Source organism: Rhynchophorus ferrugineus, unplaced genomic scaffold (assembly GCF_030347505.1).
Source record: "Rhynchophorus ferrugineus isolate W39M unplaced genomic scaffold, kcgeb_rfMv2 rfM617, whole genome shotgun sequence".
Lineage (NCBI taxonomy): Eukaryota > Metazoa > Arthropoda > Insecta > Coleoptera > Curculionidae > Rhynchophorus > Rhynchophorus ferrugineus.
In genome coordinates, this window is record NW_027473194.1 from 18580 (window position 1) to 35000 (window position 16421).

Here is a 16421-nt window from a genome sequence, read left to right on the forward strand (position 1 = left end):
AAAGAAATACATGGGTTGACTGTCATGCATGGCCTTCCTACGGAGACAGTCATCGTACCAATGCATCCAAGTGGGGTGTTGGTCCAACAGTAAGGACATGATCATTAAACTAAAAATTCACAATATAGAATTAGTAGGTAGTGAATCGGATCGACAATTATAAATAATAAACGCATATATAGCTGGAGACCACCAAATCCAGTCGCAACAATAAATGACAGTCTATCATAACTCGTCGCACAATTATGTTCCATAGTAATCTCCAAACGATGACACGGCACTAATAGTCGGTCCGAAACGATAAATTAAAGCAACTTTCATCTCATTTTCAATTGATCACATCAAATTCTAAGAACAAATAACATAACCTCATAAATACAGCTGACATGTACCGGTTCGATATACAGAAATCCTAATCTTTGCAAATCCGATCATAACAATTAGGAAATAATTAATGAAATGAATGAGAAATTAGAAAGATACGATATCGATACAATAAAATGGATATTGTTCAATACTCTCATTAAGAAGAGACTGCATGCACGAAGATTCAGAGAAAGGTATTGTCAAAAGTATTGCGATCTATAAAATATCGTCGTAACTCTGTCGTATATCACAAAACCTCTCAAAATTAAAACTTATGCCTGTTATTTTACTACTTAAGCTAAAATAATAAAATTCTCTTTTTCAGCTGTCTTGGTGGTCCTGAAAAGGACCGATATTTGATGATAAAATAGGTTACATTCGTTTTATTTAGTTTTGCTATCTGTCTTTTTAGGTAACAATACAGCTTGGATATTTGGCAGAACGCCGCCCTGGGCTATAGTAACTCCGGATAGGAGTTTGTTCAATTCTTCGTCGTTTCTGATGGCCAATTGCAAATGCCTAGGGATAATCCTGGTTTTCTTGTTATCTCTAGCGGCGTTACCCGCCAATTCGAGAACCTCGGCTGCCAGATATTCCATTACGGCAGCTAAGTAGACGGGAGCACCGGCCCCTACGCGTTCGGCATAATTCCCTTTCCTTAAAAGTCTGTGAATACGACCGACAGGGAATTGTAATCCCGCTCGGTTAGAACGAGACTTCGCCTTTCCCTTCACTTTTCCGCCTTTACCACGTCCGGACATTTTACTATCGATTGCTTCTAGAACTCGCTCGCCTTAGAGTTGAAATCTGTACTAAAACTGTCAACATACTAGCAACGAATTTTGTTCGTAAGCCGAACGCATGATCTCGTACGCGACCAATGAAAGGCTAACTCAGATAATAGGCGGGGCTTAGGAGTGTATTTAAGGAGCCTATAAATTCTAAGGATTCCTGAAATTTGTTTTAGTCTAGTACTTTTCGTGGTTCCTTTAATATCGTAATATTTATTTCGAAATGCCTCCGAAAACAAGCGGTAAGGCGGCCAAAAAGGCCGGTAAGGCTCAGAAAAATATCTCCAAAAGTGACAAGAAAAAGAAACGCAAGAGGAAGGAAAGCTACGCGATCTACATTTACAAAGTTTTAAAGCAAGTTCATCCCGATACGGGTATCTCCAGCAAGGCCATGTCGATCATGAATTCTTTCGTGAACGATATATTCGAAAGGATAGCCGCCGAAGCGTCCCGTCTCGCTCATTACAATAAAAGATCTACTATCACAAGCAGAGAAATCCAAACTGCCGTGCGATTATTGCTGCCCGGTGAATTGGCTAAGCACGCCGTTAGTGAAGGTACCAAAGCCGTCACTAAATATACCAGTTCTAAGTAAACCATAAGCCTTGAATATCATAAAGGAGAAAACGGTTCTTTTCAGAGCCACAATTTAGATAAATAAAAAAAGAAATAATCTTAAAAAAATTAATTTTATATATTATACAGCTGTAGTATCCAATATTGAAATACAAATTTTGTTATCAACAGTATATTATTATTCTTTGGTTATTAGTGATTACATTATTTTTTCTTTAGTTTTTAAAAACAATGCGTATAAGTACACCGACTGTTATTAATTACTAACATGTAGTCGAATATAACTCTGAGATAAAAATCCATAACTCTTTTAGTGGTTTATATAAATATCGATAAAAGAATATTAATTGAATTATCTTCTTTTTCTTTGATTAAATTTAGGTGGTTCTGAAAAGAACCGTTTTTTTTTTGTTGCAAAATACGACTATAAGTAGAGTATTATAAATGATAGAAAATAAAGTTTAGGCACGTTCGCCTCTGATACGTCTGGCTAGCTGAATATCCTTGGGCATGATGGTTACTCGCTTTGCATGTATCGCACATAAATTAGTATCCTCAAAAAGGCCAACTAAATAAGCTTCGCTGGCCTCTTGTAAAGCCATTACCGCCGAACTTTGAAAACGTAAATCGGTCTTGAAATCTTGAGCGATTTCGCGAACCAATCGTTGAAAAGGTAATTTCCTAATCAATAATTCGGTGCTCTTTTGATAACGACGAATCTCCCGCAAAGCGACCGTCCCAGGTCGGTAGCGATGTGGTTTCTTAACGCCACCGGTAGCTGGAGCGCTTTTCCTGGCCGCTTTGGTAGCCAATTGTTTCCTAGGAGCTTTACCTCCTGTTGATTTTCGCGCAGTTTGCTTGGTACGAGCCATATTTTTAAAATAGAGGTAATGAGAAAAATTAACAAACGCAAACGACGGCGACCCCTTTCGGACTGATTCGGTCATAAAATCAGAGAGTCCTTTTTATAACATGTTATCTAATCTGATTGGTCCGTTTTGTGCCAGTGGGCGGAACTCAATCCTAAGTCTACAAAACCGGGCTGATTGAATGTAATCGACAACAGTTGTCCGTAGCACTCGTGTTGTGAGCGCGCTACTTATTCGAGATCATTTATTTTTTTTGTATTAGGTTCGATAAAAGATGACCGGCAGAGGTAAAGGTGGTAAAGGTTTGGGAAAAGGAGGAGCCAAGCGGCATCGTAAAGTGCTTCGTGATAATATCCAAGGTATTACGAAGCCCGCCATTAGAAGATTGGCTAGACGAGGCGGCGTAAAACGTATATCTGGTCTGATTTACGAAGAGACCAGAGGTGTTTTAAAAGTGTTTTTGGAAAACGTCATCAGAGATGCCGTTACATATACCGAACACGCCAAAAGAAAAACCGTTACCGCAATGGATGTAGTATACGCCTTGAAACGTCAAGGACGTACATTATACGGGTTTGGAGGTTAAGTCACATTTTATTCGCGAACTAACGTGAAATGTGACCCTCAAAATTAATTTTAGAAAAATTAAACAACGGTTCTTTTCAGAACCACAAATTTATCGATATTTAAAAAACGGAAGCTCTATTAGGATTTAAGGATAATCTTTCAATCATTACAATCATCATAATTTTATTTAAAATAATAATTTAAGTATAACTGGCCCTAATTATTTGAGGGTTTGGATTCCAAAACTCTATACTTAATAAATAGACCGCCCCTTAAATTCATCGTTAATTACATAGATTATATACAAGGCGCGATGTTATAATACGGTTCGATTTTACTAAAGGAGAACCGCTAGAAATAAATCCTTCATATTATTTCGACTTAATTGTTGTTTAATAAAACGATAATTATTGGTATTGGAATGTCTCTTAATTTATCTTACACACCCAAAAAACAATCTTTAAAGTACTTAAACTGTTTATTAGAATATTTTAAATAATTAGTAAGTGCAAGTCATAATATGAGTTTTAATTTTAAGTTCTTTTTTTGTTTTATTATTTTGGTGGTCCTGAAAAGGACCGATAGTTAAAAGGTTTTTGTACGACACAAAAACCCTAAGGCTCATGTAACTTATTTGGTTTTACTATCTGTTTTTTTCGGTAACAATACGGCCTGGATGTTTGGTAGAACGCCGCCCTGGGCTATAGTAACACCGGAGAGGAGTTTGTTCAGTTCTTCGTCATTTCTGATGGCCAATTGTAAATGCCTAGGGATAATCCTTGTTTTCTTGTTGTCTCTAGCGGCGTTACCTGCCAACTCGAGAACTTCGGCCGCCAAATATTCCATTACGGCAGCTAAGTAGACGGGAGCACCGGCCCCTACGCGTTCGGCATAATTTCCTTTCCTTAAAAGCCGGTGAATACGGCCAACAGGAAATTGTAATCCCGCTCGGTTGGAACGAGATTTCGCCTTTCCCTTCACTTTTCCACCCTTACCACGTCCAGACATTGTATTGCTAACTTTTTTAAACTAAAAATAACCGAAAAACTAATGGCGACAACGCTCACGTCCTTTCGACAACGAATGAACAACTGGCAGTGAACTGTCCAGCGAATAGCTTTTATTCGGCAACTTCTCAAAACACTAGTACGTTTCCTACTCGACCAATCAGAGCTTTCTACGACATAACGCCAAGAATGGGCGGAGCTTAGAAGTGTAGCGTCATTTATCAAATAATTAAACGACTATAGGTATATTTCGGTTTAGTCTTTTATCTTTTGCTGTATGGGTAGGTCGCGAATCTCATTCGTTTAAAATGCCACCGAAGACAAGCGGTAAAGCGGCAAAAAAGGCTGGAAAAGCCCAGAAAAACATTTCTAAGAGCGATAAGAAAAAGAAGCGTAGGAGGAAGGAAAGCTACGCGATTTACATATACAAAGTTTTAAAGCAGGTTCATCCCGATACGGGTATTTCCAGCAAGGCCATGTCGATTATGAATTCTTTCGTGAACGATATATTCGAAAGGATAGCCGCCGAAGCGTCGCGCCTCGCCCATTACAATAAAAGATCGACCATCACGAGCAGAGAAATCCAAACCGCCGTTAGGTTATTGTTACCCGGTGAATTGGCTAAGCATGCCGTTAGCGAAGGTACCAAAGCTGTCACTAAATATACCAGTTCTAAGTAAACGAAATATATTATTTTGAAGGTGATCATAATAATATGAAGGGTGGAAAACGGCTCTTTTCAGAGCCCCAAAATGTTTAAAGAAGAAAAAAAGAAATAAACTATTGTTAAGAAGATAGGATATATACGAAGTCAAATAAATTAAAATATAGTAATCGTTCATAAAAATGTTAAAATATCCAGAAAAAAATATTTTATTTTATATATTCATTCCTTTACGGTAACATAATAACAGTATATGTGATACCCCTTTCTTATCGTGATATAAACTTCAAGTCAATCCAGCAGGTGTTCACACCTTATTACTAAGGATTCCTCAATATTCACAATATATTTGTGAGCATAATATTCTAAATTCAATTCACAAATATTATAACTAAAGCGTCATATAAACGGAAAAAATATCAATGTCTCTTTTTTCTAATAGAAGTTGGTGGTTCTGAGAAGAACCTTTTTTTTTCATATAAATACAAAAAACGACCTTAATATAGGACAGCCGTAGCATTTATGCACGTTCGCCTCTAATGCGTCTGGCTAATTGAATGTCCTTAGGCATGATAGTTACTCGTTTAGCATGGATCGCACACAAATTGGTGTCTTCAAAGAGACCAACCAAATAGGCCTCGCTAGCTTCTTGCAAAGCCATCACTGCCGAACTTTGGAAACGTAAATCGGTCTTGAAATCCTGAGCGATTTCGCGAACCAATCGTTGGAAAGGCAATTTCCTAATCAATAATTCGGTACTCTTCTGATAGCGTCGGATTTCTCTTAGAGCGACCGTACCGGGTCTGTAACGATGCGGTTTTTTAACACCACCGGTAGCGGGAGCGCTTTTCCTGGCTGCTTTAGTAGCCAATTGTTTTCTGGGAGCCTTACCTCCGGTTGATTTTCGAGCAGTTTGCTTGGTACGAGCCATCGTCTAAACGGGTCTGACTTCAAACGTGTAGGAAGAATTACAAGCGCAAGCACCAACGAACTTTTGGAAACTGATCGAAGGTGTCAAAGAAATCTCCCTTTTTAATAATGTGTGAAGATATTCTGATTGGTCCGGCTAGCATCTGTGGGCGGGACCCGATTCGAACTCAACAAAACCCATGGTAGGATTTGAAATTGAAATAGTTACCCGTAGTATTCGAGGTGTACGCTGCACAATTCGATTATAAATTTGCTTTCTTTTAATACTAAATTGAATAAATCATGACGGGCAGAGGTAAAGGTGGTAAAGGTTTGGGAAAAGGAGGCGCTAAGCGGCATCGTAAAGTGCTTCGTGATAATATCCAAGGTATTACGAAACCCGCCATCAGAAGATTGGCTAGGCGGGGTGGAGTTAAACGTATATCCGGTCTAATTTATGAAGAAACCAGAGGTGTATTAAAAGTATTTTTGGAAAACGTTATCAGAGACGCCGTCACTTATACCGAACACGCCAAAAGGAAAACCGTTACTGCCATGGATGTAGTATACGCCCTCAAACGCCAAGGACGAACCCTATACGGATTTGGCGGTTAAATAAAGTATTATATATGCTGACCAATTAAAACAGAACAACGTATCTATTCAACTAAAGAAAACAACGGTTCTTTTCAGAGCCACAAATTTACTAGCATAAAAAAAGAAATTTATTATTCGAAAATGGACTAAGATGACGTTAAATTTTATTAAATATCTGCTCCTTTCATCTAAGATTTACTTGTAAAGTAACAAATATACTGCATTATAATAGACGATCGTAATATAAAAAGATAGATAAAGTTTAAAATAAGATTTCATAATAAATGTTAGGTTAATGACAAGAATGTAAATGATGGTGAACAATCGAATACCGAATCTTCGTTGAAGCTTTAATATAGTTTTCCTTTAGAGAGAAAATACTCCGAGATAAACTTCGCGTCGATGAGCTTGGAGAATCCTTAAGATTTCAAAGAAGGTACGGTAGTTCTACGCACGTATGTATGGAGATCGCGTTCCATGTATTTATTGACTTTAGATAACTATTTATGAAAACAGATTTCAACTAAAGAAGCAAAATATACTATAATATATATGAGCATTGTATCGATACAGAAGGGTTTGACACGATATTCTTATAGACGTCTCGATATCGTTGCTCACCCGATACGTTCGATTGTAACCCAGAGTTCGGATGGTGTTAAGAAACCGTTAAATAAGAAGTATATTAGTATAGGATCGGTTAATTTTCATGTCATTGTTTTCTTACAGTTAATTCGACAACGGTACGTTTCGATATAGATTCGTTTTGGACAACGAACAATCTGTACCGCATCAATTAGGAATAATATGTCTCGTTTCTCCAATAATAGCATTAGATCTGTACGGAATTGCATTTATATCAAAAGACGATATATCGGGGGACGTAGATTTGAAAAGATATATTTTCATAGTTATAACCGAAAGTCTATAACTCGAATGTAAATTGGTAGTTTCGACGGAATCGAGAGCAACGCTTGATTTTGTGCTTCCTTCTAAGACGATAGTCAACGTAAAATTTATTGGTAAAGTTTGCTACTTCTACTACGTTTTATCTTTTAACGCCTCGAACATAAATCGTATGATATTCTAAAGGATTTATGTATTTAATATGAGAAATAAGTAAACGGTTCCAAGCTCGATGAACGTTTCGACGAAGCCGGAATATGGAACGTCGTTCGCGCTCGACCGTTCAGTCCTCCGTTCGGCTCATATCATATAGGGTACGCATTAAATGAGAGCGACCGCCAGACAGTTAAAATACGCGAACGAGAAGCATACGCACGTACGTAACTTTGTCAAACGAATCGTGATTAGAACGTTCTTATAAGAAAATTAAGAAATTATATCAGAATGTCGGACGTCGATATTAGCGGACAAGCGGTTTCTCCTTCGTCGAATCAAGGGAGTGGAGGAAATTCCGCCGCCGTTGTTAACGCATCGTCAACAGGCACACCGGCCGGGTCGAATTCATCTTCGGTGTCGGCTACGGGAGCCGCATCAGCTACAGCCGGTAGCGCAGGTTCGTCTGCAGGAGGGAAGAAAGAAAAATCCACTTCGAGCAAGGCGAAGAGTTCTAAATCGAAAGTTAGTCATCCTCCGATCGCTGATATGGTAACGAGTGCAATTAAAGGATTGAAAGAGAAAGGCGGAACTTCCTTCAGAGCTATTAAAAAATACATAGCGGCCAATTACAAAGTGGATGCTGACAAATTATCGCCCTTTATAAAGAAATATATAAAGACGTGGATCGCTTCGGGTGTTTTGGTACAAACGAAGGGCAAAGGAGCTTCCGGATCATTTAAATTAGCGGCTTCGGCACGTAAAGCAGGAGGTACGACAGCCGCAGGTACGAAGAAAAGAAAAACGGCCACTGCCAAAACCGGACAGAAAAATAAACGAAAACCAGTAGGAGGTGCCGCGACAGCTACGACAGCCGGTGGTAAAAAAGCGTCTGCCAAAAAAACCTCAGAGAAAACGGAAAAAAAGACGACCGCCGCCTCCGCCTCAACTAAGAAAACCACAGCTAAAAGTAAGAAAGGTGAATCTGCAACTTTGGCCGAGAAAAAAGCTTCTGCCAAAAAAGCCGTCGAAAAGAAAACAGGAAAGAAATCTACCGCCGCCACGACTACGTCCGCTTCCAATGCCGCCGCTAATAGTTCATCTTCGAAAGCAGCAAAAAGCAACACGGCCGCAAGATCCCCGAAATCGCCTTCCAAAGCGAAAAAATCTAATAAAGCCGGACCTACGAAAAAGCCCAAGGCGCCTAAACCGAAAAGTGCTAAGACGACGACCTCAACTGTTCGTGTTGCCGCTGGTGAAGGTGCGAAAACTAAAAAACCAGTATCACCAAAGAAAAAGAAATAAAACTATTTCTACTACGTATGACGATATATTAAACAGGCGACACATTTCATCGTCAGATCAAGAAGACACGGAGTTGAAAATTACAAATATCCCGACACTCCTGGACGTGCTACGACTTCCCTAAAAAATACGTTCGTCCAAGACCGTATTTTTTTAATAGAAAAAAAAACGGTTCTTTTCAGAACCACAATATAACTTTATAAAAGAAAGAATATTTATATAATTTATTTATTATCTTATTATTACTTAAATGATTATTTTCTAGATAGAGCCGTAACTAATTAGGGAACCGATCGATCGATACTCTAAAACAGTAATAAAGGAATATTCAGTACAGATCAGATTATTTATAAATTTTCTAGTTAATATTTATTCTTTAATAAGAACGCGTATTCTAACTTCTTTTTTATACGATTTTGTTGGCCCTGAAAAGGACCGATATTAAAGGGCGTATGCAAAACTTTAAACGGTTTGCGTTATCTATTTGGTTTTGCTGTCTGTCTTTTTAGGCAATAATACTGCTTGAATGTTAGGCAAGACGCCGCCCTGGGCAATAGTAACGCCAGATAACAGTTTATTCAATTCCTCGTCGTTTCTGATGGCCAATTGTAAATGCCTAGGGATAATCCTTGTTTTCTTGTTGTCTCTAGCGGCGTTACCCGCCAACTCGAGAACTTCGGCCGCCAGATATTCCATTACGGCAGCTAAGTAAACGGGAGCACCGGCCCCTACGCGTTCGGCATAATTTCCTTTCCTTAGAAGTCGGTGAATACGACCGACAGGAAATTGTAATCCCGCACGATTGGAACGAGACTTCGCCTTTCCCTTCACTTTTCCGCCTTTACCACGTCCGGACATGTTAATCTCGATCGTTGTTAGATACTGCTCACCTTTAAATCAAAAACGGTACTGGAAATTTCTTACAGATCGGCCTGGAATTTTGTCCGCGAGCCAAACTCGTTATATCATACGCGACCAATCAGACTCTAACTCGGGCTATGGGCGGGGCTTAGAAGTGTTCCTTCGAATGTTATAAGTTCTAGAATTAAAGGCATTTTTTTAGTTAAGTACTCTTTGAGGTACGTGAGACGTCGGGATTTTTATTTCGAAATGCCACCGAAGACAAGCGGTAAGGCGGCCAAGAAAGCCGGAAAAGCCCAGAAAAATATCTCTAAGAGCGACAAGAAAAAGAAGCGCAGGAGGAAGGAAAGCTATGCGATTTACATATACAAAGTTTTAAAGCAGGTTCATCCCGATACGGGTATCTCCAGCAAGGCCATGTCGATCATGAATTCTTTCGTGAACGATATATTCGAAAGGATAGCCGCCGAAGCGTCGCGTCTCGCCCATTACAATAAGAGATCAACGATCACGAGCAGAGAAATCCAAACCGCCGTTAGGTTATTGTTACCCGGTGAGTTGGCTAAGCACGCCGTTAGCGAAGGTACCAAAGCAGTCACCAAATATACCAGTTCTAAGTAAATTAATTCACATACCTATGTGTGTTTCAATATACTACTTACCTGCAAAATCGGTTCTTTTCAGAACCACAATTGGATATACATTTTAAAAAATGAAATGTTAAACAGTAGCTGACATTTTATAAAAACAGAATTTTCAGATATATATATATATATTGTAGTTATTGTATTGAATTATATTATATCATTATAATCTGTTATATAGTAAGTATATAGAATAAGTTTTGTAAAAATGGTACGGCCCGAGATTGTTATTTAAAAATAAGGTAAAGTATTTCTGGAGTGACTTCGAAAATATGTGTATTCATTTTTATTACGTTTATGACTATATGATAATTAATTTATTTTTCCTAACTGTGGCTAATTGTGGATTGTGGCTAATTTCTACACGATAAGTATTAATCACGGGAACGTCTCGAAATGAACAAATAGGAACTGTAATTAATCAAGAATTTAGAATGGAACTATCGTCCTAATATAATGAGGATCGTCAAAGAGAAGATACTTTTTTTTTCGTTTACTAGGTTGACCTTGCTTGGGGACAGTGGAACTCAGTGGAAAATCGCTGATGGTGGGTGAGGAGGATAGGCCTGTGGTCAGAATCGATATCTTGGAGTACTTGCAGGTCAGAGGCTTGATTCGAATTTTGATAGATAAAAAAGTCAATTATTGTCGGTCGATTGGAGGAGTAGTGAGTTGGTTCGCTTGGAGCAATAAGCCCAAGTTCCAACTCATCTATTATCCCGGCCGATAGTAATTCTTCCAATAGCTGTGTGGTTGATGGCGTTGAAAATGGCCTGAAAATCTCCTTGGTCATCTGAATATGTTCCGAAGAGTATTTCGCCAATGGAGATCGGGTTCGTGTTCTAGTGGAATCCAGACCAGCCAGACGACTGTTATCTTGAGTTCCCCGTACATGAGTGGGGGGAGGAATTGGTCTTTTGGGTTTGGTTGTTTTTGGAGTAGGTCGGCACTTGCATCCCGAGTAATTTGCGGTGTATGGTTCTCAACAGTTGGTGCATTTCGGCGGGGAATTTCTGTCTTTGGGACTTGACGTAGGCCGGAGTGGCTTTACAGTTGGCCGATGAATGACCGTAGAATTGGCAGTTAAAACGTTGAACGCGCCTGCCGTTGCCGCGCTGGGCTTGGACTTTTACCACCTGATTCATTAGGCGGTCGACCGCGAAGATACGGCGTTCCTCTCGAGGAACCGACCAACATGGATTGGATTGAAACCGAGCTTCATGAGCGCGGTTCGGACTTCGAGTTACCATTACGTCGAGAGAGAAATATAATATATTAGCTGACCCCGCAGACACTCCGTACCCTGTACTCAATGGATAAATAAAGGATTCATTCTATCAAATTCTTCGTTCAAATCACTTTCGAATCATCCTTAGGAACATTCTGATATCGGAAAACCTTATCCGTAGTCGATAAACGATATCTAACGGATGAATTATAGAAAATGGCCAATAAGCGGCAAATATCCGATCGTAAGGGTGCACCATCGTTTCGGCGAATCATTCTTTTGGAATCTTACGTTCTACAAGCAAAACATTTATTCATAGGTATATACCGATAATAACGAACGGGCCGACGTAACAACCTAAAATGTCCTGAAATACGTGAGAACAGTTTTACTCCGATCGCCGTATCGATATGTGACAGTATCCATCCTATGAAGGATCTTTACATTCTACTAGCATAATTTTATGGATCGGAATTTTCCGACTTTTAAAGAACGTGATCGGCAGTCTAGAAACGGCCTGAGGACGTATTAACACGAGAGGTTAAAATTATTGCTTTAGAAGTTCACGTTGTCTAAAGCTAAAGTTTATTCATCGGAACATTCCGATAATAACGAGAACGGGCAGACGTAAAAACGAAAAATTTGCGCAACGTCCGTATAAACGATCTGTTCTAAAACACCCATACATTTCCGATAGCTGGCGAGAGACCCGCGCTTAAATCGTGTGCGCTTCTACGTGGGGCGATACGAGAGACGGATACGACGGGTCGGGTCGACCGGCGCTGTGACACTTTTACCGAGTGGCTTTTGATCAGCGAAGGTGGTATTACATATTATATGTTAATATATAAGATCCGAACCGTATTTTTTTATTTATCTAAATAAAAAGCGTATTTCGTCGTGTTATTATATATTCGTAACGCTCTCGCGATTTTGTATCGTCGTTTCGTTGTTCTTCCTGGTCGGTTTTTTTCGATATATCGGGAAGCGTACGACGACGACGACGGTATCACTGCGAGATCGCGAATTCGGCGGGAACATTCGGCTTCGTTAGAAGAAGATGATCCACGATTCATATGCGATTGGAATTATTATTTTTATGGACGTATCGGTTTTTCATCGGAACGTTCATAAAACAGCAACACATTTTGCGATAGCTCTCTGCTCTCCGAGCGAGAATAAAATAAAAAATCACGAAACGTTTCTCGTACGAGGTTTCCTTGTCGCTTTATATATTTCTATCTAGCGAAGGGTTCGGAGAGAATGTTTTTCGAGGTCTTATAAACGCCGAACGATATTTTGCGGCATCCAATTTTCGACGTAGTCGACGATCGTCGTCGATAATCGAGATAATTGGGTGCCTAGTCGATCGGTTGTGTATAAAAAAAACAAAAGATGTGTCTAAGATGATGATATCGTTTTGTTTTATTAGACAACTAATATTAAAATGTAAGAGCGTGGCGCCTCGGACCGGTTTTTCCGTCGTCTAGGCGCGCTATCATGCACCTCCTTTTTATTAGTCGTCGATATATATTATATATCGTCGTCTTACGCACACGTTTCTTTATAAGTCAAACTTATAAAATAAACTGTGTCTGTATTTGTTTTATCTGCTTCGTGTCGATAAAATAATAAGAACAGTTCCCTGGTTGATCCTGCCAGTAGTCATATGCTTGTCTCAAAGATTAAGCCATGCATGTCTCAGTACATACCGAATTAAGGTGAAACCGCGAAAGGCTCATTAAATCAGTTATGGTTCCTTAGATCGTACCCACAATTACTTGGATAACTGTGGTAATTCTAGAGCTAATACATGCAAACAGAGCTCCGACCAGAGATGGAAGGAGTGCTTTTATTAGATCAAAACCAATCGGTTTCGGGTTCGCGCTCGTCATCGTACAACTTGGTGACTCTGAATAACTTTAAGCTGATCGCACGGTCTCGCACCGGCGACACATCTTTCAAATGTCTGCCTTATCAACTGTCGATGGTAGGTTCTGCGCCTACCATGGTCGTAACGGGTAACGGGGAATCAGGGTTCGATTCCGGAGAGGGAGCCTGAGAAACGGCTACCACATCCAAGGAAGGCAGCAGGCGCGCAAATTACCCACTCCCGGCACGGGGAGGTAGTGACGAAAAATAACGATACGGGACTCATCCGAGGCCCCGTAATCGGAATGAGTACACTCTAAACCCTTTAACGAGGATCAATTGGAGGGCCAGTCTGGTGCCAGCAGCCGCGGTAATTCCAGCTCCAATAGCGTATATTAAAGTTGTTGCGGTTAAAAAGCTCGTAGTCGAATTTGTGTCTCGCGCCGCCGGTTCATCGTTCGCGGTGTTAACTGGCGTGTTTTTCGCGAGACGTCCTGCCGGTGGGCTTAGTCGTGTCGCGTCGCCGTCGCGCGTGCGTTTCGGCGTGCGTGTTGTGCGCGTCGTGGTTACGACGGCCCAACTCAATCCTGCCGCGGTGCTCTTTACTGAGTGTCGAGGTGGGCCGGCACGTTTACTTTGAACAAATTAGAGTGCTCAAAGCAGGCTAAAATTTCGCCTGAATACTGTATGCATGGAATAATGGAATAGGACCTCGGTTCTATTTTGTTGGTTTTCGGAACCCCGAGGTAATGATTAATAGGAACGGATGGGGGCATTCGTATTGCGACGTTAGAGGTGAAATTCTTGGATCGTCGCAAGACGAACAGAAGCGAAAGCATTTGCCAAAAACGCTTTCATTGATCAAGAACGAAAGTTAGAGGTTCGAAGGCGATCAGATACCGCCCTAGTTCTAACCTTAAACGATGCCAGCTAGCGATCCGTCGACGTTCCCTAATATGACTCGACGGGCAGCTTCCGGGAAACCAAAGCTTTTGGGTTCCGGGGGAAGTATGGTTGCAAAGCTGAAACTTAAAGGAATTGACGGAAGGGCACCACCAGGAGTGGAGCCTGCGGCTTAATTTGACTCAACACGGGAAACCTCACCAGGCCCGGACACCGGAAGGATTGACAGATTGAGAGCTCTTTCTTGATTCGGTGGGTGGTGGTGCATGGCCGTTCTTAGTTGGTGGAGCGATTTGTCTGGTTAATTCCGATAACGAACGAGACTCTAGCCTGCTAACTAGGCGCTTTTTGACATCCTAAAGGCCCGCCGGCCGCGTTGCTTTCGGGTTTCGCGGTTCGTGCGCGGTTTTTACTGTCGGCGTACAAACTATTCTTCTTAGAGGGACAGGCGGCTTCTAGCCGCACGAGATTGAGCAATAACAGGTCTGTGATGCCCTTAGATGTTCTGGGCCGCACGCGCGCTACACTGAAGGAATCAGCGTGTCTTCCCTGGCCGAGCGGCCCGGGTAACCCGCTGAACCTCCTTCGTGCTAGGGATTGGGGCTTGCAATTGTTCCCCATGAACGAGGAATTCCCAGTAAGCGCGAGTCATAAGCTCGCGTTGATTACGTCCCTGCCCTTTGTACACACCGCCCGTCGCTACTACCGATTGAATGATTTAGTGAGGTCTTCGGATCGACACGCGATGGCGTTTCGGCGTCGTCGATGTGTAGGAAAAGATGACCAAACTTGATCATTTAGAGGAAGTAAAAGTCGTAACAAGGTTTCCGTAGGTGAACCTGCGGAAGGATCATTACAGTGTGTTGTTATGCCTATATATATATAATAGGTAAACGTACAAGTCTGTAAAAATCATTGTCGAACGTTAAAGAGCCATCTACGAAGTTCGGAAGTTCCGATCGAATTTCGACGTCGTCAACGTAGCTGTTTTCGGGTACCTATAATATATGGTTTTAAAAGATGTACGCCCGAAAGCGGAGATATATACGATGAAGATGTTGTTATATAGGACGACGAGTAATAATCGTCGGCCTACGACGGATTTCGTTATAAATGGACAAATCGAGCGCAAAATAAAACGATTTTGCCAATTATATTTCTAATCGACGTTTCGATCCTCATATCGACGAACATATACGATGATCGGTAATGTGATTAGTTTACGAAAATCTTATCACCCTTCGTTTGTTTCATTCCAAAAGGGTGAGATTTAGTTTACGAAAATATTGCCAAACTATGATCAGCGTATGCTCTTTTGTTGTCGTACGAGGTGAGACGACGAAAATTTACAACGAACGTCACCATTTCGAGTAGTCTGTCTCCGCTCCTCTCGTTGTGTGTAGTGGAGAAGACGAAAATAAACCGTAAGAGCGTTTTAAAGTCGACGGCGGCTGCGAAAGGGGCGCAAGCGCTGTCTATGACGTGAGCGCGCGTCGTCGTCGTCGTCGTCGTCTTATAATAGAAACGTTTCGATATGCGTTTAAAACCTAACTTAAAAAAAGATTACCCTAAACGGTGGATCACTTGGCTCGTGGGTCGATGAAGAACGCAGCTAATTGCGCGTCAACTTGTGAACTGCAGGACACATGAACATCGACATTTCGAACGCACATTGCGGTCCTGGGATCTCATACCCGGACCACTCCTGGCTGAGGGTCGTATCTCATTTCAAGACTGCTCGGATTTTCTTTGATCTTCGCGATCGACGAGAAATGTCTGAGCGTGCTGAGCGTATAAGCGCGATTCGATCGCGACGTTCTAAAACGTGACAGCGGACCCGTACGTGTGACCTAACTCTCTCGTACGGGTCGTACGAATATGAAAGGGATGAGACGTGTTTAAAACGGTCGTTCGCACGTTTTTGTGATAAACGTAGCGCGCACCATTAATACGATCGTCGTATCCGATAAAATTAGTTTTTAATCGACGTCGGATCGTAGGTGCGTTGTCTCTCGAATACGAGGGAGAAAACACCGTTTTTCGACGGCGCGTCTTTTCCATTCTAAACTTTTATATTTCGTATTGGCTCCTAATCTTCATTATTATGATGATTACGAGCGCCACGCATATTAAACTAGCGACCTCAGAGCAGGTGAGACTACCCGCTGAATTTAAGCATATTACTAAGCGGAGGAAAAGAAAC

General features: G+C 41.0%; 3 non-coding genes across 3 annotated transcripts in view; all 3 read left to right on the forward strand.

Annotated features, from left to right (window-relative positions):
• The first annotated feature begins 13085 nt into the window (after nucleotides 1-13085).
• Nucleotides 13086-15074, forward strand: LOC143206260 (small subunit ribosomal RNA). The gene has a single exon (XR_013008246.1). It is a non-coding gene; the product is annotated as a small subunit ribosomal RNA (ribosomal RNA).
• A 708-nt stretch (nucleotides 15075-15782) lies between these two features.
• On the forward strand, nucleotides 15783-15937 carry LOC143206259 (5.8S ribosomal RNA). The gene has a single exon (XR_013008245.1). It is a non-coding gene; the product is annotated as a 5.8S ribosomal RNA (ribosomal RNA).
• Nucleotides 15938-16356: 419 nt separating this feature from the next.
• LOC143206261 (large subunit ribosomal RNA) overlaps nucleotides 16357-16421 on the forward strand; it is a 4098-nt gene continuing 4033 nt past the window's right edge. The window contains exon 1 of the ribosomal RNA XR_013008247.1: nucleotides 16357-16421. This exon is cut by the window's right edge and continues 4033 nt beyond it. This is a non-coding gene — a ribosomal RNA (large subunit ribosomal RNA).